Source organism: Pseudorasbora parva, chromosome 2 (genome assembly GCF_024679245.1).
Source record: "Pseudorasbora parva isolate DD20220531a chromosome 2, ASM2467924v1, whole genome shotgun sequence".
Lineage (NCBI taxonomy): Eukaryota > Metazoa > Chordata > Actinopteri > Cypriniformes > Gobionidae > Pseudorasbora > Pseudorasbora parva.
In genome coordinates this window covers 22,936,459-22,963,564 of record NC_090173.1, presented here as the reverse complement: position 1 = coordinate 22,963,564, position 27,106 = coordinate 22,936,459, and the positions used below count along the sequence as shown (strand labels likewise).

Sequence of the window (27,106 nt, the reverse complement as noted above, 5' to 3'; positions counted from 1 at the left end):
GCAAGACACCACAGGTATAATTTGAGCTATTAGATATCACCATACTTCCCCAAGTTAATTTATCACATCTGGTATTAAAAGTTTTCTTAAATATTATGTTTAAATATGCAAAATAAGGCATTATCGATATTATAAAGGGGATTTTAGATATATCTATTTATCACAATACAAATTAGACAATACTGTCAACAATCCGATTTTTAATCCATATGTTTTTAGGTATAAAATTGTATGTAAATCAGGCAAATGTTATATGAACCAGTGATATATTTTATGCTATTATGATTTCTGTAAGGTTGTAATATATGAGTGATGAATTATTGATGAATTGTAATATATATGTGTATATATATATATATATATATATATATATATATATATATATATATATATATATATATATATATATATATATATATATATATATATATATATATATATATATATATATATATATATATATATATATATATATATATATATATATTCTGTTTTAATTTTAGTTACATTTGTATGTATTTTGTTGTGTTTGTCATATTTATTAGTTTTATTCTACATTCTTGATTACATTTCAGTTATTAGTTGGAGTTTATTTTGTAATCATTTTAGAACATTAACTGAAATAAAACATTACGTTTATTTTTGTTTATGTTCGGATTATTTCATGTAATTAAAATGTTTGATTGTTTTAGTTTTAGTTGAGGATAATAACTAAGGATCTATAACCTTATTTATATAACCTAAGATTCTTCTATTTCTCCTGAAAGTCAACAATCAACTCAGGGTCAGATTAATAGATAGACACCCAGCGAGATTATACATGAGGGTGGAGGAGGTAACATGCAGCCTTGCGTAAAGGAAATTCAATTTAGATTATTGCACCGGTCTACTTTTGCCGCCCGTGGGACTAAGGAGCTTGAAATCACAGACTTTGCTGGTTTAATAAGGAGTCTTGGTCGACTGCAGTGTATAATCTCTATGTTGATGAAAAGCACGAATGTGGCGACACGCCCTGTGTTTGTTTGCACGTTTAATTGTACGAAGCGGCTCACCACAGGCCCGGGCAGTTCTGTTGTGGAGCCTGAACATGGGAGATCTCATTTTGATGTATAGCCTTGAGGATTTATCGATAAGCAATTGCTTAAGCATGCTTATGAACAGCTGTCTCATTCATCAAAAGTGCTTCCAGCAGAGCGAGCCATTTGATTGGAGCTTGGTGATCTCACAAAGCCTGATTTCTATAAATGAGAAATGGTCTGTCGGTTACCTAATATCTACCTCTGCAGACATTGATGGAACTGTTGTCTTCCAGACGTTGGCAGACAGTTTTGGCTGAGCGTTTGGGGCCTCGTGGGAGTTTTGAGTTTCATTTGCAAAATCTGGACAGCCTAATCATTGCGGTAATACAGTGTGAAGCAGGGGCTGGTTTCACTTTCTCTGAATGTGCCATATAAGCAATTTAGCAGCATTTTAGAATATGTCCATGTAGAGGAGCTGCATCTCATGATTGCACCCTCTAATGCCCGGAGAGACATTTATGGCAACAAGAGGATTTTTTTCAGCAGTTTAGTTACACATTCACACCACCAATCAGATTCAATGTCTTCTCCATATACGCTCTTGCCCTTTGACTTTATAGTCGATGGACAAAAACTGTCTCACTCCAGGGAGAGATTTACAATGAAACATAAAACTGAACAAAAGGGTCATTCTGGTGCTTTGTATGTCTATCAGCACATGTTGCATTATATTTACATCTTACTTGCAATTATAATTAGTTTTTACAGCTATAACATCCACAACATTTAAGGAGAGATGGAACATTTCCTTATTATCCCCTATAAAACATTTGAAACTGCAGCACATAAACTAGTGAAAAGGCCTCTTAAAAGACATGTGTCTTAATCAAGGAGTGTAATGCTTTTTTATGTCCAGATGGCCTGGCTTTTAAGCTACTATTTTAAATTCAATGGTTATTTATCGGTGCTTCCGAAGACAACCATCACTATTATTGCTGCTCATACTTATGGTAGAGGATTTGAACAAATCTGTAATCCTTTGGTGAATAATTTGCACCATTTGTGCTATGGACCTGAATGATATACCTCAAATCACGCGGTTTGTGGTTTTTGTTTGACATGATACAATGGGTGATAAATCCCATATTGATGGTGTGACCAGATAATTATAAATCAATGTTTCTAGTGATCTATTTAGAATAAATAATCAAAGATCTATATCTGCATTCATTGAATCCACCAAAATGAGGAAATCTGATCGGAAACATTTTGTTTTCCCCTGCATTCAATTTGCTTCCATTTAGTAGCCATTCCACCGTGTGTAACGTCTCAGAGATTCTGCCAGCAAACCCATCCAGTTGACATATCAATCAGAGCAGTTAGACTTTTACTCAATTAAGTGTTGGCACTAAGCAACTAGAAATCGAATCTATTTCGCATTAGACGCTTTCTTTGTTAATGCTTTGTCCAGTGCATCCGACAGGCCTCGTCTCACCGTGCCAGAAACGTCTAAGATGTGTATTCTTCAAAGCGGGCTAGATGTACAGTAAGTCTAATAAATAAATAAACTAAATCTGGTAAAAATTCTGCTGAACTTTCCCTTTTTAATCTGAATTATATACTTATATCAGTGAAAATCGCAGTTCTTGTGTTCTTACTGTTCTTAAACCATGTGTTATGTTCTTTGTGTTAAAGGGACAGTTCACCCAAAAATGAAAACTGAATCATGAAAATAATTTACTCACCCTCAAAATGTCTTCTGCTGAAACACAAAAGAAGTTATTTTGAAGAAGGTTGCTGAACAGTTCATCGGCTACTTGTATATTATTTTGTTCTCTCCATATATGGAAGTCAATGGGGTTTTAGGTGAACGGTCCCTTTATGTTTGTGTTTTTTTATGTAGACCCTTTAATATAATCTACGTATAATTGAGAAGGAAAATACATACAAATATGCACTTATATGGGTCAGAGAATGATGTTTAAAGGAAAACATGTGTTCCAAGAATTGCAGAAGCAATTGGCTTGTTCATGCGAGATACAGAGTTCCTTAAAAAGGTGTAGCAAGATGCATATTGAGTAAATCCATATATGGCCTCAGATGCAGAATTTTATAAGGGGGAAAAAACATTTAATGAATTCTTTCTGTAGCGTTTCCCCCCCTTTCATCAAGACAAATACCAGAAAATGGATCCCAAATGAAGCACATTTTATGCACTGGCCTGTTCTCAGTCAGTTACTCTAAACATTTTTACACCTTAAAAGAGTTTACACAGAAATGTTCTTGATTTAACCACAGCTCACGGGGAAAGAGTCCATTAAAAAGAGCAATCTACAAATTCCTCAGAAATGCCAAATACTTCAATTCTCAGCCCTTAGATATTCAGAAGGTCTTGTGCATTACAGGCTATACTAAAATCCATTAATCCCTTTTCATCTGTAAGTGTTAAGTGACAGATATAAGTGGAAAACAGGAGTAATGACGCAGGGGTTGGCATTAGCTTCAGAAAGGCTGTGATGCCCATAGGCAAGTTTAAGGAACAGAGGATCAGATAAAATCAATGACTCAACTTGTCCTACAAAAAAGCAGACTAAAAAACACATTTAGCATATTTCATATAGAGCGGGGGGGGGGGGGGGGGGTGTGTGTGTTTTTAGCCCCATCTATATATTTAGTCATAAATGGAAGTCTGTTGATTTTAGATAGGCTATTATCTTTTGTTATTATTCATTTTAAACCTCCAAAAAACGAACTCTGTTTTAAAAGAACAGTGAAACCTGGTGTAAAAGTAAATATGAATCTATCGGTATCATATGCTAAAGTGCAGCGTGTGTGAGAACGAGAGGCAGACGTAGCCTAGTCCCCGCCTCCTCATGAATAATGCACAAAGCTCCGCCCACCCCAGCGCAGAAGCTGTTGCAGAGCGCCCGTATGCGCACGGCGTCTTCAAATCACACCAGAACCGCGTCGCTACAGTTCAGTTGATGATACACGCAGAGCTTCTTCCGTCTGCTGCGCTCTTGATTTATCGTGATCTTCTGATCGCAGACCATTTACATCGGCTACGTGCTGGCTGGTAAGCACGAAAACTAGGAGTTACCGTTTAATAGGAAAGGAAACCAGAAGGACGAAGCGTTTACACTTGGCGAAGGTGTTCTTCATCTCCAGCGGTTCATTATACACGGACACCAGCCCAGAAGAGCAGCAGATATAATCCCATACGACTGCATATGAACATAACTGGTAGGTCCAATCTCCAAATGGCTATATGATATAACGTGCCGAGTGTTGACATGAAATGGGCGACGGTTACACGTCGTTTCCTAGCGGCGTTCATCGTGTTTGATTAATCAAAATCGATGAATCAAAACCAACGAATCATCTTACCTATTTACAACATTATGAATAATTCCAGAGTGCTGGTTAGACAGTTAGACCTTCAGCTCTAATTTTTCTCCTTTGAAAGCTTGAATGAACCTCCCATAGCCTGAGATACAGCTCTTATTTGGCAACATTGCTTGCGCGTGCAGTGTGTATGGCACAGACGCATGGCAGGTTTGGGGCGTGCATCAATTGGTTGTTTTTATTATTTTTACATTATTTATTTATTATAAATAAACAATACTATCTATTTGTTTTAATAAGTGTTAAACTTGTGTATGTGTATATATATAATTATTTTATTTATTATTATTGTGTATGTGTGTGTGTACATGTTACATTAGTCAAAGGCATTTCTAGAAAGTAGAGGTGCATAATGGGTCCACTATTATTATAACTGCATGTATAGTTTTCCAGGTCTCCTAGAAATGTGTTCAAATATACTGATATTGCATAGCCCTGAAAATCTTTGTATTGTTATTAATCTGAAAATGTGTTTGTGTCTACATTGTACTCATTGGAGTTTTGGGGGTGGGAATAACGCCCCCCTTATGTGTAATCCATCATTATTACATGCATGTATTGTGTTCATGCAGAGAATAGAACGGTGCAATTCCTTCTGCATCAGCACTGACTGGGGCGCAATGTGGGAGTTCAGACCGCAACTGTGTACTGACGTCCTTGTCATCTTTAGATCTCTGATTGGATTTCATGCGGCAGATCGCCTGCTTTACTACCACCCTAATGTTAAGGAGTCTTCGGCAGGGGTGGCACCACACTTTTGAACTTGAGTGCCAAACAATTTACCTTATCTTTGGCACATAAGCACACCTGATGATGGCTCTTCTAGGCTTGCCGTAGCGGGTTGATTGTGGTATTTAATGTAATCAAAACAAAGGCTTTTAATTTTACACTTCATATGAGTGTTGTTTATATCTTTCAATCTTATCATAGATTGTTATTCCTTCTTGAGAGGGAAGTTGCATTTACGCATGATCCAAATTGATCCCAACATTGTGGAAAAAAAGGTGTGGCAAGGGTCATACACTCCTTCTTACAAGTGATTAGCATGCTTAATATTAATTTCTACATGATTTGCTGACTGTAATAACAGCTGCGGTGAAGTGATTAAGGATTTTAGTGTGCCGTCTGGGTTTTGGGGGCTTGAGAGTTTTCCACAGAAAATCATCTCCTCTGTGTCTCCACACCGGCAACCACATGAGAAATGCCTTCTCTGGTCTGGGGGGCATCAGCTGAGAAAATCACCCAATCGTAATTAAACGCTGCAAATTGATTCACCGGCTGGCCGGTGTAGTGTGTGTGAGCAGGATGAATAGGCCCAGGGGTCCTTAACTAAACACCAGTGAAGTAGGAGAACTTTTGCTCTTGTTTTGGAGAGAAGAGGCATTTGACTGGTATATTTTCTTATACGGCACATTTCAGCCGTAAGATAAGTGAAATTCAATTCCAAATTGACGGAAGCACAAAGGGCCAGGAGGAACTGATATATTTGACACTGTTCAAATTGTTCAAGTTCAAGTTATTTCCAGAGCGTGTTGTTTTGACCCCGAACAACGAACGTCGTTGCCCCTTTTCAGATCAGTTCTCTAGGATTTGCCTTTCATAACTTCCTTCGCACAACTAAAGAATTCTCTGAAGCCCGTGAAACCTAGCAGCAGCATGATCGAATGTGTTCTGCGACTGCAGTGTTGTTTACATTGAGTGTCCCTCGCAGCGATCTATACTTTCTCCATAATCTCATTCTCATCATTTAAAAAGAGCATCCGGAGGTTATTTGAGTATCAGACAGGAGGGCCCGTCGCCAAGGTAACAATTCACCACAAAGGCAAGCGTGCCAGGTGTTGCTCTTTAACATTTGTGCCTTTGAAGCTTCCGCACTCCTATGGGGACATTTTTATGGGGTCTGTTTTCGCCCTGTTTGCTGCACATTGCCATGAGTGTAACCAGGATGCTAGTTTGGTGGGGGTTTGAAAATACTCTCTATGAGCTTTATTTTATATTTGTAGGGCCCGATAAAATTTCAATACGACACATTCAATTGTAAAAGGTTTTTGAATTTAACTAATTAGACATCCTATTAGTTGTAAATCTTTAACAAGTTAATTGTATTACAATTTTAACAATGATTGTCCTACCCCCCCCCCCCCCCCCCCCGATATTAAACGCACTGTACAATGTATAGATAACTCTGTAATAATTTCTTCAAATTAAACCAAACGTTTGTTTTGGCGGGTTGTAGTGAAGAACGTTGAGTGTATCTATGGACTTTGTGTACATCCTTTTGATTTATTCTGTCAAATGTTGCCAAATTTACATTCTGTGTTATATAGTAAATTACAAGGATGGACTCCACGATTGCATCTTTTCAGTATCACAGGACTGTGTGTGTGTGTGTGTGTGTGTGTGTGTGTGTGTGTGTGTGTGTGTGTGTGTGTGTGTGTGTGTGTGGATTGATACATACAATATAATACAATAAAGGTTCTTAATTGGCATTGATGAATCCATGACGAGCCTTCCATGGAATATTTTGTTTGTTCAATTCATATTTAAAAAATGGTTCTTCATTGGCATCACTAAAACACTTTTGGAACCATAATTATTAAGACTGTAGTATATCTTTGGAATTTATCAATAAAAAAAAAAAGCAAATGCAAGGCAGAGTCTATGAAACAGAAGCAGAGTCCTGTAGTGAATTGGTGGGCTTTGGTCCCCAAATTTTTGCTCTCCAGACTCGGGTGACTTTAATTATGCGAGAAGCAACAGATGTAGGGCAGCTTAGAGTGGTGTGCAGCTGTAGAAAAACCCACGGTGATTTAAATGCATTGAAATGTCTTGCCTCATCTACCGCCACATTTTGTAGTTGAATGATTGTGTTCATTTTTGCTTTCACATACCTTTCCAGAATACTGTTTTTAACTTGATCTTTTGTGTGGAAAATCAAGCTTGTTTGTGTTTATGCTAGTTCCTATTGATTTGGTCCTTCTGCTCTGGGTTGAGCTTTATAGCCTTTCATCAACATCACATTGGGTTTTTGGGATCAGATTCTGCAGTCCATGTTGATTCCGTTCAATCCCAAACGTGAGACTGAAGGATGCGCCCCGCCAGCCCCCGTAGGCTGATCAAAGAAACCGCCTAACTCCAGGGACGCCTGAGGTCTGTCTCCTGACTCTTATTTTCTCATTTATTTCATACATTCCTGTGGGTATGATTCAATTAACCTATTTGTCAGTGGCACTCTACTCTTTCTGATATCTGTGATGGAGCTGCAAGTGAGGAACTTTGGGTCATCAAATGCATCGAATGTCAGGGCCAACCTGTAGAATCTGTATTTGTTTTGGCCCAATGCTGTGCCATTGTCTACTCTCAGTTTAAACCGGCGTTCAGGCCAGCATTGGCTACTTTGGTCCATGGAGACCAGGCACAAGGGAGTTTAAAATCTAGGTTACTGTGTTCCTAGATCATACCCTAGATGCTTCCTAAGCCAGTATTAGTCAGGAGGATACATAAAAACTCTTATGATTGTGTACAGTATTGCCTGATAAAGCTGTCTCTCAACTCATTGACATCCCCAAGGCTTGCTTTGCTTTTTGGGTTGGCTGTTGTTTTGTTGTCTTTAACCCTGTTAAATTGCACTTTTTTTCTTCCATAAAGCTTGTCAATCTGCTGAAAAGCACGATCTGATTGTAAAAATGTGTTGCCTGAACTGACCTTAATTCTTTCATTAACCTTTTGAAATTATCTTAGATTAAAATGTAATATCTGCATGATGATTTTAATGTTTCCATCTCGAATTGTTGTAGGATAGTCGTTATGAAAAATATGCGTTATGAAATTTTTTTCATGTCATGTTGTTTGGACATCAATATTCTTAAATCTTCTTTTGTGTTCCACTGAAAAAAAAGTCATACAGTGGATTAAAGTAAATAAAATAAAAAAAATTGGATGAAAAAGTCATACCAGTTTGGAACAACAGAGTAAATAATGAATGACAAGTGAATTATTTTTTTAAACAAAAGTACATGGTGTGACCAGACCACTTGTTCACAAGGAAACGAGTGTGAATATGAGCACCTTTTACTGAAGCCACATAATTTGCCTAGTATATTTGCCTAACGAGTCATGTTTCTACAAACTCAATAACTTTCCCTTTTTGCTTATGTGCCGCATTCAGCAGTTCCCGCATTTCCTCCCTATTGAATGAAAAGTCAGTTTTCCCTAGCATAATTTCCTTTTAAAGGGATAGTTCACCCCTCAAGTTGTTCCAAACCTGAATTTTTCTTCTTCTATGGAAGTCAATGGGAAGCCACCATTTGGTTACCGACATCAAAATATCTTCTTTTGTGTTCAGAATTTTCATTTATGAATGATGGTTAAACTATCCCTTTAAATCCTCATTACCCTAGTGTCCGATACAACCAGTTTGTCGCTTTAAATCCAGTTAATCCGGATGATGTCCTACCTTGACTCAGCCACTAGTCAGTTACTTATAAGAATTTGTGTACTTAGTTTTCTTTGCTTTGAGAAGCACCTCTTGAGTGGATATACTGCTGGTGCAAACATGAGCATGTGACTTGAGTACCCTAACTACTAAACCTGTTTAACAAGTTTTTATTACTTTTATTGTCATAGATATTAGATTAAGATAAAATTCTTGGTAAAAGGGGAGAGGTCAGGGAACAAATGTCTTGATTCAAAAGAATGTTTTCCACATAATCCCCACAGCTCAAATGTTTCCGGAGTTGCTTTGACATTATATACATATTATGTCTTTTAGCATCTGTGGTCGGAAAACAAGCTTCCTCTGATAATGTTGAAGACATGCCTTTTGTAAACACAGGCCTTCTGTGCTGTCACCTCTAGTGTAGAGGCCGACTGGAGCCCTCTGATTCGATACGATAGCTCTTTGACTCCAAATCTTCTCCTCATCTTGCATACACCGTCTCCTTCTCGCTGTGTTGTTAAGTTGAATGCTTCCCGTAATCTTTCTAGCGCGTTATGCCAGTGGCACGTGGGCAGTGGCTGCAGGTTAAATGCAGAATCCATCTCCGATCCGACAGGCTTTCGATAAATGAAATCAACCACCCAATGAAGCTTTTGTTCAGTGTGATCTACTATATCTTACACCCCAGGTCCAGCAGCTGGAATGAGAGTTAAAAGGATAGTTCACCCAAAAAATGAAAATTAACCCAGAATTAACTCACCCTCAAGCCATCCTATATGACATTGTTCTTTCAGATGAATATAATGGCTTTATATTATAATGGCTATGAATGGCTGGCCAAAATTTGAAGGCCAAAAAAGTGCATCCATCACATTTATAATTATAAAAGTTTTCCTAACTGCTCCGGGGGTTAATAAAGGCATTCTGGAGTGAACCGATGGGTTTGTGTAAGAAAAATATATATATAAAATATCTATCTTTCGGCAGACCACCTTCTGTATTTAACTTATGAAGAAAGTGTAACTCCTCTCGCAGTTAAAAATGCTTGTGGTACGTCTGACGTCATTGTCGCACAGTTACGTTTTTTTAATTTAAATTAATGCAGAAGGCGGTCTGGCAGACGCTCGATATTTTACTTTATTACATTTTAAATATGGATATTTTTCTTCCAAAAAAAAAAACATTGGTTCACTTCAGAAGGCCTTCATTAACCCGCCGGAGCCGTGTGGAGTTCTTTTATAATAGATGGATGCACTTTTTTGGGCTGCCAATCATTGCCATTATAATGCTTGGAAGAGCCAGGACATTTAATATACAATTCCGATTGTATTCGTCTGACAGAAGAATGTCATATACACCAAGTACACTGTAAAAAAAAAACTTTTGGTTTAACTTAAAAAATAAGTAACCTGGTTGCCTTAAAATTGAGTTTAGTGAAATAAAAAATTTGAGTTGATGCAATGAATGAAATTAGCTTAATAAATAGAAACTCAAAATATTATTGTATCTGAACCACATAAAACATTTGATAAATCATGAAAATAACACAATTTGGCATGTTTCACTGCATCATCCAAAATAAAACACAATTACCCAATATGCTTACAAAATCTTTAAATAATATTTTAATAAAGGTTGTCGGTTCTCAAAAAAATGTTCATTTGTATTAACTCTCATTTTTAATTTCAATGAACTCAAAATTTTAAAGCAACCAGGTAACTTTTTTTTCTAAATAACTTTTTACAGTGTATGGCTTGAGGGTGAGTAAATTATGGGCTAATTTAAATTTTGAGGAGAAATATCTCATTATGGCTGGAATACACTACATGACTTTTGCTCATTTTTAAACATGCAACATTTTTTATGAATGCAATAAGCCGACGATATTTGCCAAAAGTCTGGAGTTCAGAATTTACAGACAATCGTGTAGTGTATGATAGGCACAGTGCATTGTAAAAAAATATTTAGAAAAAAAGTTACCTGGTTGCCTTAATTTTGAGTTCATTGAAATTACAATTTTGAGTTAATACAATGACATTTTTTTGAGATTCGACAACCTTTATTAAAATATTATTAAAAGATTTTGTAAGCATATTGGGTATTGTGTGTGTATTTCTGATGACGCAGTGAAACATGCCAAATAGTGCTATTTTCATGATTTATCACATTTTTTATGTGGTTCAGATACAATAATATTTTGAGTTTCTTTTTATTAAACAAATTTCCTTCATTGTATCAACTCAAATTTTTAATTTCAATAAACTAAAATTTTTAAGGCAACAAGGTTACTTACTTTTTTAAGTTAAACCAACAAAAAACAACATTATTTTTTTACAGTGTGGATAAATGGTATGAACGCCAATAGCCGAATGGTTGATATGATTAATAATGGATTAATATACGGTAACAACATAGATAAAAACAACTGACATACCCATAACTCCTGTTGTTATCTGTTGCTGTGACCATGTCACCCAAGAAGACAGCATCGAAATTAACTTGCCTTGTTTTTTCAACTGCTATGGTAATTTCCTTCGAATCTTCCTTTGAGATGTGTGCATCTCCTAGCAACGAGGCGCGTGTTTCTGTGTGCTATTGTTGTGTTCGGAACGATTTTAAAAGTCTGGTAGTGTGTGGTCCTTAGTCGTTTAGTGTATGATGGCCAGTTTTTCTCTGTAACCATTTATAAAGTCGCCAAGTGTATAATGCCTAGTATTTTAAAATTTGGTCTGAACTTGTCTCCTTATGCTATTGGGACTGTTGAATAACTGTTGAAGCCTATTTTGATTTTTTTTTCCCATTTTGATTTAATTCATAACTTGTAGCAGATGGCCTGTGATTTCAAAGATCTGTTAGTCACGCATCCAGATTATCTCACTTTTGCTCATTCTGCTGATGTTGTGCCTTCATATTTGCTGACTCGCATGATTCAGGCTGTTGGTCAAACAAAGGCTGACGTTTAAGTGATGATGAAAAAATCATTGCCGCATGTTTAGTGTTCTTTTGTTCTTTGTTTTGACCACAGCTCCACAATCATCCATTGAAACCCAGAAGTTAAGCAAGCAGCAGAAAGGAGAAGTGGAGGCTTTTCAAACATGCGTGCTGTAAATCTGCACTGGTCTGTTGTGTCAGACAGTCTAACTCATTGTTGTGGCAGATGTCTGTCCGGTCACCTTTGACCCCTTTGCTTGAGGCCACAGTAACTGCCCTGTCTTGGAGAGCTGGAGGGAGGCTGTTAAACGACGGGCTCTGTTTTGCATTTGAAAGTGTGGACATGTTTCAATTACGACGCAGACGTCACCCTTTTTTGTGTTTGCTTCTCTGGCTACTCTAGTTTAATAACATCGTTCACCTCTCGCAAAGTGTGAAACCGTAGTGTGTGTGTAAGTCCATCTCTGTAACTTGGTGGAAATTGAGGGTGTTCTTTCAATATGCAGCTCATTAATTCAAGTTTTTTTCCATATTCATTAGTGCTAATATAACATCACCACCTGGTCCAGCTGGTGACAGCAGTGAGTGAGGATGTGTGGGAGAGTCTGTGTGTGTGCAAACACTTGGAGAACGTTTGACTGTTTGCACACTTGGTTTCATGCCCCTCTCCCTGCCATCTCCGGGCTGCTTTCATTTGAGTTGCATTTGGATTTGCATACTGTCTGCATTCATTTAAAGGTGCAGTACGCGATTTATGAGAGAGACTGTTTATATTTGAAATCAACCAAAACAAACACACCCCTCCCTTCATTGCTCCGCTACCAAAATGCACAAACATGCAATGCAAGAGTCTATTGCTGTGTCCCAATTCGCATACTATTCATCTTAAATAGAATGGTAACCAGTGTTGATGGTAACTCATTACAAGTAACTTAAGTTAGATAATCAGATTAGTTTTTCAAGTAACTATTAAAGTAAAGCATTACTTTTAAAATTTACAGCAAAATATCGGAGTTACTTTTTCAAATAAGTAACACAAGTTACTTTGTTTTTCCATTTATTGAATGACAGCTCTCTTGTCCCAGTGCTGAAATAAATCGTAAGTGTCGAGTCGTTGTGTGTAAACATGATGGTTATTGTAGTTTTAGTGTGCATTTACTAATCTCATTTGCACAAAAAAAAAATCAGTATTCCTCAAAATTAATAAAATCTGTGAAATGCAAACCTCCAATAATTAATCAAATATTTGTGTGCATCTCACTTTATTGACAGATGTCTTGCTGCTGACCTTTAATGATTCAGTTAACCCATACGCAAAAAAGTATGTTTTGTTTTTATTGGGGAAGTTACTTGAGGCTTATCTACTTTTGGTGTGAAAGGGTCTTTACATTTGCTTACATTAGTTTTTTTTATTATATATAAAAACAAGCCCAGCCCAGGTGAGAAAAAAAAGTAATGCAAAAGTAATGTAACAGATTACTTTTCTTAACAAGTATCTAAGTAATGCTTAGAAAAAGTTACTTTTTGAGGGAGTAATGAAATATTGTAATGCATTACTTTTCAAAGTACCATCACTGATGGTAACTACAAACACTAATAAAATGTGTTCAAAACTACAAACATGGCGGATGTGTCCGGGGTCCGGCAGTTAATGCTGCCTTCATATGCTAAAGGAATTATTTAATAGTTTTTTAGTTAAAGATTGGACTCGAGTAATCATAATCATGAAGGACATTTCTGATAGCGCGTAAAGGCAGCAACATAGTGTAGCAATGTAGCAAAATAATGCTTTGTGGAATATAATGAGCTAGGAAAAACAAAAACTTAACATGCAGTACACACTTATACATGCAAGAATTCGAGTAGAAACGGAGTGCTTGGGTCTTTCTAGTGCTGGAAAGCTTTTCTTATATTACTTTGAGTCCTAAAGCTCTTGCCTGAACCCTTCTTTTTTCAGTGATATTCCTCTGACCTTTTTCTCTTTTGCAATGTCTCTCAGTCTTTCTTGAAATCATCCTCTTGCTTGCTCGCTCGCTCACTCGCTCTCTACTCTCGCGTCACCAGCAGACGCCCCCCTACTTCTCAAAAATTGCCTACTGGACTTTTAACAAGGGCAGTCTGGGCCTAATGGTTAGCGAGTCAGACTGTTTACCAGAAGGTTGCAGGTTTATTTCTCAACACTGTCAGGAAATTATTTAAGCAAGGCTAAACCCTCATTCACTTCCCGGGCACCTCAGCAAAATGGCTACCCACTGCTCCAGGTGTGTGTGTGTGTGTGTGTGTGTGTGTGTGTGTTTTTCTTCAAATAATTATTTTAACAAATGATGCTACAGTTCTCGAAGGGATTATTTGATTACAGACTAGATGTTAATTGTTACTGACTGTATAGCAGTTAGTTTTGTCTTTTATAGAACGAGTGTAGCCAAATATCTGTCACCTGAACGATACGACCATTACGAAGACTAACCATAGCTTTATTACAGTGGACAAATCAAACACAGAACCATGTTTAGCATGCCTGTATTTACACTGATCACCAACATTCGACGTTTGCAAGTGGAATTAAAAATAACTTTGTAGGTGTTTGTCGGATAAATTAGAATTAGCAATTAGGTAACTGGGTAGCGGAGCCAGATAGCATTTCCCTTTGTTTATGTCCTTGCTACAGCATAAAAATAACAATAGAAACTATTCATGGAAAACACATCAACCATTTACAGGTTGTGGCCCATACACATCAGCTTCTGCTTTTAAAGTGGGAACTGCTCCATCTTTGAGGGCAAGTTTTTTGCGAATCTGGCATTGAACTCGCGCTGATTGAGGAAGCTGTCCTCCATAAAATGTGCAGCACAGAGAGCTATATTTGGATTATTATGTTCAGGAATTGAGTTGAAAATAAATTGTAACCATTGTTCCCCAAGTCCAGTGTCCTTATAGGTTGAACAAAGAGGACAGCAATCAGGGTGAAAATTAAAGCATTTTGGTGGCATGGCAACAACACACAACTCTTTCTCTTCTTAACACGGCCTTTGTTGCGTGTCCCCGGGGGCAGGGCATATGTAAATTTTAGGGTTGGTGATGTCACTTGGTGATGTTGCAGACCTTAGAAAGCAATTTCTTTAAAAGAATGCATCTGTCTTTTATTTGAACTTTGATCAATCCAACATTTTGAAGATGTTCTTTATGTTCAAATAAAAAAAAGTTAAATCATAATCAACCTCCACTTTAAAGCCCCCCATTAAGATATTTTGTTTCATTTTATAAGAGAACAGGCTGTTCAATGATTGTCAAACAACTTGATGGGTGAATTAGTCTCTCTAAATCCCTCCTTTCAGCGAGCCTACTCCGTTCTGATTGGCCAGATGATCCAGTCTGTTGTGATTGGCCCACCGCTTACAGCACGTAGAATAAATCATGGGGTAATTTTCCTTTAAAATCTAAACTACTCCTTTATTTCTTAATCTTTCTGACCCTAAACGATTAGAACAGTAGTGGAACAGTAGTGTATGTAGTATGATTCCACATTACTTAACCCAGCATCTTCCCATTATGTGACCGACAATGTCATTCGTGTTGTTTTCCCTGCCATTTACGAATATGACTCCTACTAGCTTGGGTTTTATAGAAGTATCCACTTAATGTGAAAGTAAAATATACAGTTTTTGTTTTTGCTTATTGTTTGATTACTGCTATTGATGACAGTACTGTTTATACTAGGGATGTTGGCATGTTTATCTAGTTTAAAAAGTAACTCTTGAAACCAACATGAAAAAGCGCTTAAAAACCTGCCAAAATGTTTAGTGATATCAGCATAAAAGGGATTTGTTCTATTTTGATTAATGATTGTGAGGACAACTTTGTGAGCAAAAAAGGTCAGTTGTCTATTGTCAATAGAGCAACAGCGTATGAAGCACAGCTCACACAGAAGTCACTTTCAAACCAAGCATTTTCAAACAAGCTTCTGTTGATCAATGTGGTGAATCCTGTTCCCAAATTGCGTGGATTACTTTTGCCCATGAAGATTCACCAAATAATGATCCCTTCAGAAAAAAGAAAAAAAGTGCTCCTTTTCCAGTCATAAAGCTAAAGCACTTACTTGATGTGATGTTTTGTGCAGTGATCATGATCTTCAGACGTGACCTTCACAGTTCACACACTTCTACCAGAAGGCAGTGTCATGACTATTATTGTTCTCCTGTATTCAATGCTTTTTGAAATAAGATACCTTTGACCTCTGCTGTCACTGTCTGTTCCTTCTCAGAAAATGTCCGTGCAGAAACAAGACCCTTTGGGCTGAAGGAACAAACAGGAAGGCTGCCACGACTTCTGTTCCGCGCAAGTGGGTTCTTTTCTTTATTAAAGAGCCAAGCGTGTGAGAAATATCTCTACCGTACGACATCTGTTTCCCCTGAAGATAATCTCAGGCTTGCATTATCCTTAAACGGACAGCTGTGCAAGTGTAGAAAAGACTGCTTTCTTGTAGAAGTCTTCATAGTGAAGTGTCCAGCCGAGGTGCTCTGTCATTTTTGTGTGAAACAATGCTAGGTACGCTAACAGAGCCATCACTGTTGTGCTAACACAGCTGCGTTGGACAGTTTTGGCCCCAATGGTATGGATTATCCTCACTATGAAGCTATTCTAGAGATGTCAGCTTGTATGACTCGGATGTAGTACCATGTTTACTGTAACACCTTAGGCCTAGATTTAAGTTTTTGCTTCAAGCAGTTTCATGGATAAAATGGGACTTAAATGTGATGTTTTGATAAGCAAGTGATTTGCACTAGTGCATTCCTTGACCAACATCCTTTAAATGCCACTTTAAAATGAATGTTATTTAATGTCTAACAGGTTCATTCACTAGCCATATATTAAATTCATACAAACTGGGATCACTTGGTCCTAAAAGCCTAAAACATGATCCTACAAACTTTTTTGTTTGTGAAATTAACACCGTGTATGCATTTATTAGTGAATGAGAAGAACCATTGACCTAACCTACTAACCTACCTCTTAAACCTACTGATGGTGTTTGGTTGGTCCAGGCCTTCAACATAACACAAAGCTTAACCATACAAATAAACACGGAAGCTAAGAAACAGTGTTATTTTACATACTAATATAGTATATAGTTAAATATTAATATAAATATAAAATATTAATTATAATATTGTTTTTATTAATATAAATCAATAATTTGCCTTTATTTTTATATCTTTAGTTTTCATTACACTGTAAAAACAAAATTCAGGTCTGCAATTGATTTTTTTTTTAGTGATTGATCACATCTGAATTTTTCAGTTGGCCAAATTGAATTTCTGTTAATTAAATTGCATCAATTCATAAAAATTTAATTTGGCCAACTGAAAAATTTAGATGTGATCAATCACTAAAACATTTTTTTAGTTGGATACATACATTTTTAACTGCGTATTTTTAGTAATTTTGTTGCATGCTTTTGTCGCTTATTAATTAATTTATTTTTAAATATTACCATTTAAGTTTAATGTTTTAGTTCAGTTTCAGTTTAGGCCATCCTTAAAAATATTTTGGTTTGCAGTAACAGTAAAAAATTTTAAAAAAAGGGTCGGTAGGTAGGTCTATATTTTTTTTTTCAAATTTTAATACAAAAAAAAATGTACATTTTTGGTGATGGTGATTACATAGGTATGAATTTAAACAAATTGGCATATCGTGACATCACTGACTGGGTCTTAAAGCCGTGCCTTCGGGCGTGTAGGCTAATTGCAGCCTATATAGACCACAAACAAATTGAAATATTTGTCAAAAACATGTTTATTGCATAAATTTCAGGTGCATTCTTTAAGAAAAGGGTCCAACCACCAGCTAGCTGTCATTGACTCAAAGCTGTCAACCCTCCCTTTTTTTCCGGGTTTCTCATGTATTTTAGCTCTTTTCCCGCTGTCTTCCCGTTTTAGTATTTTCCCGTGATATGTTTCTTATTTTTATGCTCGATTGTGTTAACTCAGAACACACGCAACTATCTGTGTCTCTGAAGTGGCTTGCACTTCTTGCCAGACCAACGCATCTGGTGATATAGACTAGTGCATTTGAATATTAAAAAGCAAAAAGTTGTTTTTATGAATTCAATTAATTAAGTAGCTATAACCAGCTATTCAATCAAGAGCAGTGAGTGGGTCCTTATCTTTTGTTTGACAGACAGCAGTAAAGGCTACTGCCCCTTTAAGACCTAATACAGAGATATGCATCGTCTTTCTCGACTGTATAAAGTTCTCTTAAGGCATATACAGACTGTCTGATGGATACTCATCAAGATCGACATGTTGACATACTTTTTGTGTGAGTTTATCCGTTCAAACGCAAGACTTGAAAGAACTCAATATTTGCGCGCTGTGAGACGTGCGCGCGCTGCGCACAGAGACAGATCTTCTCTTACTGCAGGGTTCTCATTCGCGTCTTCTGGCGAATATACTGAGTGATGATGGCGAAAATGACTGGTCATACGGCAGCACTCGCATGCATTGAACACAGTTTACAAATATAGACCGTTTTGCCCACGTTTTCTTTTATTATCGCTGTTGTAGTGCACGTGTATCCATCGATAGAACCATACATAAAGCATTATTTTCAAGTTAACAACCAGTGCCGCCGCTCCCACCACGCGCTGCGGTCGAGCAGAACACACGCTACCCATAGCAACGCGTTATGACAAAGACATTTCAGACTGACAGAGACAAGATAAACGGCTTTTCCGCCATTTGTTACTGTTTTGTACACGTTGTTATATTAATAATAATTCAAAATCAGTTTTATTCGCCACAATATAGTAATGATAAATGTTGAGAGCGGCACTTTTGATTCATTTTCAAAAAGGGCAGGGGCTCAAACTAAGCCCTCCCTTCTGCAGTGCGTTTGCCCGGTGTGTGTAACGTGCATGGTCCTGACTCCTGTCCATGCTCCTGTCACACAATGCGGCGAAATCTCCGTCAGGGCTTTAACAGTCTAACGTTACAGTGAATGAGAGTATGAGCCGAGCCGAAACGAACGCACATGCCGTAGTGTGACATCCGTTAACCATAGTGTAAACATAGATGACGTCACGGGTTTTTCTATAAACGAAAGAACGTAGCCTTCGTTTGTATGGCCCAGGCAATTTATACATTTATAATACTTACTAAAATATAATTCATATTATTTTATTACTGTTGTATTAGTTGTTTGAAAAGTAAAAAAAGAAATTGGTCGGTCTTAAAGCCAATTTACAACCGGCAAGTCGGTCGGACTAAAAGGAAAAAAAAATAAAAAATTGAGTCGGCCCTAAATTGACAGAGTCGGTCGGGTTACGGCAAACAAGAATATTTTTAAGGATGGCCTTATTTCCACTTGGTAATTTTACTGCTTTGATTTTAAACTTGTTTCAATCAGTCAGTAACATTTGTCTAATTTTGTTTAGTTTGAGTTTATCCAATATGTATTCAATTAACAATTGTTTTTAATAGTTTTAGTTAACAAAATTAACCCTGATAAAAAAAATTAAATAAAATAAAAGTTTATCCAAGAATGTGTCTAACTTGTATAAAGCACAATAAGCCGGGTCAAGGATGAGCAATGACCATACAGTATAATTAGCAAATCACAAGCTTGTGTCCTGAGAAGCCTGGGACATATTAGGTGAATCTGACTATAGTGTCAGTGCAGTGCAGATAGTGGAAGCACTTTAATAGAAGCTTTCTCTTCCTTCTCTGTGATTGTCCGATGGTAGTACCCTTATATAGCACAACAATGGACCTCTTTCTCAAGTCTAAGACTTTCTTAATGTATCTACTGCATCCAGTTTTGTTGACGTCAGCATTTCTGCTTCCTATTTTAAACAGTGCTCTTGCCATTCATCAGCTATAACCGTTTTGCTTTTTTTTGGCCATAATTGTTCACGTTAGACTAGGAAATGCAAATTTGCCAGCTCAAAGCCAGCCATAAAAGATATAGTATATAACGGCTTGTTTCCACTAAGCAGTGTGTTGTGGTATGGTTTAGTACAGTACAGTATGATCATTAAACCCTGATCTGGCTTGGGTTTCCACCGGCAACAGTACCTTTATGATCGGCCTGGTGTAGCGATCACTCGTGCGAAGACCGCGACACGGTAAACAACAATGGATGGCCTACAGCAGATATTGATGCTGCAGACTGCAAAGGAAACTTTGCAACACAAAAAAAATCTTTCCAAGTGATGATACTCTGTCAACCAATCAATGTCCAGCTCCACCCTTTAGTACCGGACTACTTTGCTAGGTATCCCAACGGAAGGGTGGCAAAAAAAAAGTAGCAAGGTACGTTTTGGAATTAGGGTACTAACTTCTGATAATGGAACGGCGGAATTGTGCACTGTATTGTCGCCTTTGGCTTGGCTTGCTCACTTGCTCAGACACTAAAATTTCGAAATAAATATCCAAATAAAATTAACTACTAAATTAACACTATCAACTATATTACTGATCTGCTCACATTGTCGCTATATGATAAATTGAAATGAGCTGATAACATCACCGTTTTCTCCAGAACAACTGTACAGCTGAATCAAATTTTGTTGCTATATTTTCTTGTTTAACGTTGTGAAGCTGCTTTGTAACAATCGGTATTGTAAAAGCACTATATAAATAAAGTTGACTTGACTTGACTACTGAACTATACTGAACCGTACCACTCGGTGGGAATGAGCCATTTATGTATCTACTGCACCTAGTTTCGTTGATGTCAGTATTTCTGCTGACATCAACAAAAAAATGTCATGCACATTTGCCTGCTCAAAGCCAGCCATAAAACACATAGTATATAAGTGGGCGTGACCTCCACAATGCTCATGTTTAATTCCTCAGTTTGTGTGTGATCCCGCCCCCTCCTTTAGTGCTGGAGCAGCATGTGCTGTTTATTATGCCGCTGAATGAAGAACCAGCCCCAGCGTGTCCTCATTCTGTCTCCTTCGTTGGGGGAGCAACCAATCAGCCTCCTCGGCTTCAAATCCGCAGATTTGCACGGGCACTCTTTGATATGACATTGCTTAGATGGCTAGCATACTTCTCTCCTCACAGTTTGTGCAAATTCTCCATCTCCATGCAGGTGGAGAAGCAAAGTGATAGTGGAAGGATGTATGGATGTATGGATAGCACTCTTTGCTTCACTGGAGTCGTAGACTCCCTCTGAGGAGCTGGTGGATTCCAGCACTACGCTGGATTATTAATGAGTGTCTAGCTGAGAGAGAAAACTCAACCCCAAGAGCGCACACATACTGAGAAAAAGAAGGGAGTGGCTGAGAAAAACAAGCTCAGGAAACAAGATAAAGATAGAGAATTGTAATAAAAGAGTGTATCGCAATGGGAACGACTGAGTGATTGAATGTGCTACAAAGGCAAGGAATGAAAGTCAAGTAGAAACGCTTTGTGAACAAACGTTTAGCATGCGCTGGCTGGTCCACAACACCCAGCAGGCAGGTGAGATGACAGCGAGTATGGAAATCAGCTAGTGATAAAACATTCTGTGTTTTGTGTGTGTTTTAGGGTGTGTCGCTGTGCCGGGGGGTGGTGGAGAGTAAAATGTGCCTGCGCAGTTGAACGTTGTTTACACTAGCTTCAATAAACCTTACTGACTGCCTTTGTTAGCATGCACAAAGGAAGTACAGATACCTTATGGATTGAGCTGAAACATTTATGAGTTCGCTCTGGTTCCCATCATCTTCACTCATGATGTCAAGCCATGTTGTTTAGATTCTCGTCACGGATTAACACTCCCCAATTCAATCCTTTAGAATCCTATTGTTGATTTCTGTCACAATCCATCTGCAAAACACAACCTGCAGGGGCTGAGACGTAAACCTTCTTACCGCTTCTTGATCAGCTTTTTTGAAAAATAGCTATTTTAAATTTGACACCGACTAAAAAATGCAATGCTATTTGTGAGAGAGGTTCAAAAAGCAGCACAAGATATGATTGTTTGATGTAATATAATTTGCAGTAGTTCTTCTCCATTAAATTTTACGGATAAAAAGAAATTAGGCATATACAATTATTTTTTGCAGCTAGGCAATGGTTTAAAAGTTGAAATACATTTTTAAGGGATTTTTCCATTGGCTTTTGGATTATTACAGAAAATAAGCTCTTAGACCTAACAAAAGTTTGATTCTTACATGTAGGGCTATGTGATGATGAAGAAAAATGAGATATGCAATACCTTGTTTAAATAATGCGCTCTTCAATATGTGATACGCCTCCCCCTTTTTAAAAATAGTCATGAAAATGCACTATCCAAACTTAAAGGGCTGTAATTCATGAATGCTTTGGAATATAGACTAAAGTTTGGTCTTGGTTTAAAGATGAGAATCAGCAGATTATTACTGAAGTGAAAGCATTTCAAAATATAAAATTATACAAAAGTTATGGAAGTTTAAATTTATTTAAAATGAAAAATACAGTACTAAATATTATTTATTTTCTATAAAATAAATATTTTACAAAAAATGTTTTACTCTAAAATCATTATGAAATCAAAGCCATATGTCTAACCAAATTGTGTTCCAAATTTGAAGTTTATATCACAAAAATTGAAGTCCCCATGAGATTTTGTTTAGGCGCTATACCAAAAATAGCCACCGGGTGTCATTCAATTTCCATTGATTGTTTATTTGATGTATTTTCCTGTAAATTTCTGTCCAAATATCACTTGCATCATAAAACAGTCACCAAATATGGAACACCGAGACTCAGACCTTTCAAATGATATATGATTTAGAAATTATGTGTTTTGTCAAGATAAGAAAAGATTTTCATTACAAAGCAGTTAAAGGTTACAAATGCTGTTATGATGTAGATTTTTTTTTTTTTAGGGGCACTCTCGTCATAAATGACTATTTTACTGGCATCATGTAATTTTTATTATAAAACAATGGACACATATCTCTTCAGGAACATCAATGTAAACAAACAAACAAATGTAACTTAATAAATACCGAAAATTCTTTGCTTGACTTGGTAATATATAGTTATATCAACCTAAAACTTCACATCAAGAACATCCAGATAAACAAAGACACCTGAACTAGGGGTGGACGATTATTTTAATTGATCTGTTATTAAAAACGGTAAAACTTCACATGAATTAAATGTACACTGATACATAATAAAGCTACAAAGGTTATTTAAAGAGCATTTTAGATTTTCTCTTTTTTTTTTCTTGTTGTTTGACAGGTTTACTGTATTATTAGCAGGCTGTCGCTTTAAGACCCAATGCGCGGATCCTATTGACACGCATTCGGTTTCGTTACATTAACATTGCTTTGCATTGTTTACATTAATACTCCTCAAGACAGCCATTTTGACATAACTGTGTGTGTGTTTGACAGTTCGAGTGTAACAAGACACAAAACAGAACTGAAGGGATCACATCACATGCTTTCAGAGAGGCGTCTTGTGCGCACGCTTCGGTGTTTGTCAGAAAGTGCAAGATTGCAAGGAGTTGTTTTCACAAGTTATTGCATTTAATAACTCTTTTTAACATCAATCGATATTTCGATAATTTCGATAAATTGCACTTACATGGTTGGTTTAGAAAGATAATCTTTAAAATCAACAAAATGTAAAAATCAACTAGACTGGGTAAACCCAGCCTGAACTACCGGCGATTTGATTTCACCCTGCGACTGGAAACCTGTACATTAATTTCTACTGCTATTGTTACACTTATGCGGGAACCAATCACAGACTGCCTTATCCACCTGGCGAGCTATTAGTGGGTTTAACACGATGAAAGAAGGACGCATTTGAAGGCTGCATACGTCATAAGGCTCTCATTTCAAAAAAGTGAGTAGGACTCTCCAAATGCGAACTTCTTTTACAGGAATTCGGAGTGTGCATGAGGTGTAGCCTTCGCCGCTGCAGATAATCCTCAGTTATTTGCATCGCCGTGAACAACAGTCCTATTTTATTATATTATATGAAAAAACGGCACCACCGCCAGATATACATGCAAGCGTTGATGATGTGTTTAAATGTTATTAGTTCTAAGCTTGTTTTTGTTTTTTAAGCTGTATTAGGCAACCTGAAACTGATAGTTATGGTAAACAGGATTACAAGTGTTTAGTGCTTTTTAAACGTTTAGAACAGTACATTGATGTCAAGACAAGAAACGTTTCATATAGTCATTTTCAAGTTATGAATAAGTTTCATTCATATAACTGGCGTGAGAGCGCAACGAGGCTGAACGTGTTGGCATAGCAACGTGATACTTCTTGCCTACAAAGGACATCTTGTTTATTTCTGATTGAGGACACTCCGTATACTGCATCCTTCACAGGACGTGCCCTCCGGAGGATGCAGCCTTTGAAATTTAACTAAATGAGACACTATAGAAGCAATGGGTCGTTGCCCGTTGATCACGCCTCTTGTGGTCTGATTGGTTGAAGGACTATCCACTTGCGTACAGTTTTTCGAATAATGCCAGTTTATCATGCCTCTTGTGCAGTAGAAAATACAGAGCAGACTTCCCAGACCATTGTTCAATTTTAAATTGAGCTTGCCTTGGTCTATTGATAGCCAAACAACAAATCGATAACTTTTTTTAGTGAATTTTAAAGGCTTAATAAAATCCACATAAGTAAAAAAGCTAGGCTGTTAATGAAATGCACCATGATCACACATCTTCGTTGATTTTTTTTCCAATGACCATCAACTCTTTCAAACTTGTCACAAAATGGTTGGAAAGTGAGTTGGAACTTCTCTTTCTTCAATATTATGACTGTACTAATGGTTTTTAAACCATTAAGGTTTTAAAAAAAACTTTAAATTAAAGGTTTTAAGGAAAGTTCAGGATTTAGTTGTGGGTAGATGGGCTTATCACTGCGATGTTCTTCCCTGAAGAAAATGATGCAAAGAAAGATGTGGAGAAAATGGCACTCAAAGTGCTTGAGTCGAAAGAGTCCGAGCTGTAGAAACAAATGAACGACTGAACCCTATAAACCAGACGTACACAAACCACTATGATGGGTGGTTTCTTTCAAAGAGTAATGGATAGAGCTAGGCTATTTGTCAACATTGCCTTAAGGAACGTCATCAGTTAGAAGTTTGCCATTGTCACACTTGGGTTAGCTAGAGACGGCTAATATAATGTTTAGTCTTAAGTCTTTTTCAGACACGGGGTCTTGCTTGTTACATTCCCCCATCATTGTTTGCAAGAATGCTTTTTGTTCCAGAGCTATAGCTCACTTTCTGGCACATCATAAATGCCTTTTCTCTGGATTCCTATTGCTTGCGTTATCGTCTCCGTGTTTCACATGATCTAGTTTCTCTGTAATGTTTGGGCAAGGTTTCAGAAGTTGCAAAGAACTTGAGTTTGAATCAAGCTGTTGTTTTATGTAGACACATACACTTTGCACACTTGTTGACATTAAACAGATTTCACTTCCGTAATTTCTCATTAAATCATTTAATATCGGGATATTGAACGGATCGGGAAAGTGTGGGAAGACGAATGAAGGTGCATGTTAATTCTCTATGCAAGTGGTTTTCAAACCAGAGGAGACTGTGGAAAATTAGATTTAAAGCTAACTGTAACTGGACCAGTACTGGATTCTGTTTTAAACCAGATATTCTTTCTATTCTCCCTCCACACTTCTTTATATTCATCCTCTTTGTTCTTTTCTACTCCTCCTATCCATTTAGCTGTTCCTGACGGTGACGATGTTCCCGTAAGGTAGTCACACCAGTTTAACAGCAGGGACAGGTGGCATGAATGGATTCACACGTTCCAATGAGTTTCTTAGCCCAGGAAAAAAGAGTAAGATGGCAGTTCGTTGAAATTCAGTATTTCATTTTCTCAACTTTCAGTCATGTTACAGAGCATCACTTTCTGTTAGTTTGGGAGATGTGGATCAGCAACATAGGTTGTATAAAAATAAAAAGAGTATAAAAATAGTTTATTATAAACTTTACTTTTCACTCTATTAGGACTGCATAATTTGGGGAAAAATCTATTTCCAACCCCCCCCCACATTTTTTGATTTACCGCCAGTATTGTCTGTACCATGTCTCAGAGACACTATTTTGTCAAGTGGCTAAAATAGCCTAATCAGAAATGTCTATTTGGAGTAACAGTAATGCAGCATTTTCTCCACCTTGCACTATATTTTAAAAGGAATTGCATGCCATGGAACACAAGTCATCCAGCTGTTAGTAATATGATTTTTCTAATATTCATCTAGCTTACTGCAGTGTGCAAAAAGTATCTCATACCAGCCACTGAGCGAACGCATGGAGAGTAACGCTGTTCATAACTTTTAACACAATGTACTTTTAGTATGACTGTTTTGACCAAGTAAAATGTCCCTTTATGAGTAGTAATTCAGCACTTGCGGCCATTTCATTTGGAGGAATTAAAACAAAACAATGTTAATTTAAATGTAACTAACAAAATTCAAGTTCAGGGAAGGAGGGGGAAGACATTTAAATGTAACTTTATTCATGAAATACAGATAAATAATCAAACAAGAGGAGCTGCTCTGGCCGACTCTGACAAAAAAAGCATAATAAAACAGCGGCCTAAAATGTCCTACGTAAAAATGGTCCTCTTTGGCTTCATAGCACAGTAACGTTAATAACATATTTATACATTAGCTCATCCATGATGTACATGCTTTTCATTGTCGAACAGCTGTTGACAACTCTCATGATCACATGCTCATTTACGCCGTCATCAAGCTACAGCATTGTTATTGCTTTGAATAAGCAACCTCCATCGATGAAACTTACATACTGTGCCTTTAAATGTAAACTATGTTTTGTTACCAAATGCATGCCATAAAACTGAAACTGAAAGCTGATGCAGAGATGAGCAGCATTTACTACTGAGACTTACTGAGGCAGTCTGACACACAAGGGAACAAGGGGACATGACCTACTCATGTAAAAAAACAAAACAATGCCATGCTTCGCACTGAAACATGCAGTGCATAGATTTATCGAATTAAATTAAAGTATTTGTGATTTTAAGCCTCATCACATTTCAATGAATTATGGAGCCCTGATAACTATCTTTATTACAGATTATGAACACACAAAATCCCAATCTGATGTAATCAAGTGTGTACACAGTAGAATTAAGAGTGAGAAGAACAAATAGTAAGTAAGGGAAGCTAAAAAGTTAAATACAAAGGGAAAGAAGGGCAGAAGACAGACACACACACACACACACACACACACACACACACACACAGAGAGAGAGAGAGAGAGAGAGAGAGAGAGAGAGAGAGAGAGAGAGGCACTGTTGTAAACAGCCACCTTCAGGCACTCAG

General features: G+C 37.2%; 1 protein-coding gene across 1 annotated transcript in view; it reads left to right on the top strand.

Moving 5' to 3' along the window:
• Positions 1 to 3,947: 3,947 nt before the first annotated feature.
• The window catches only part of tanc2a (tetratricopeptide repeat, ankyrin repeat and coiled-coil containing 2a), a 180,278-nt gene continuing 157,119 nt past the window's right edge, over positions 3,948 to 27,106 (top strand). The window contains exon 1 of the mRNA XM_067412541.1: positions 3,948 to 4,262. The gene's annotated coding sequence lies outside the window, so the exon portion shown is untranslated. The remainder of the gene's footprint in view (positions 4,263 to 27,106) is intronic.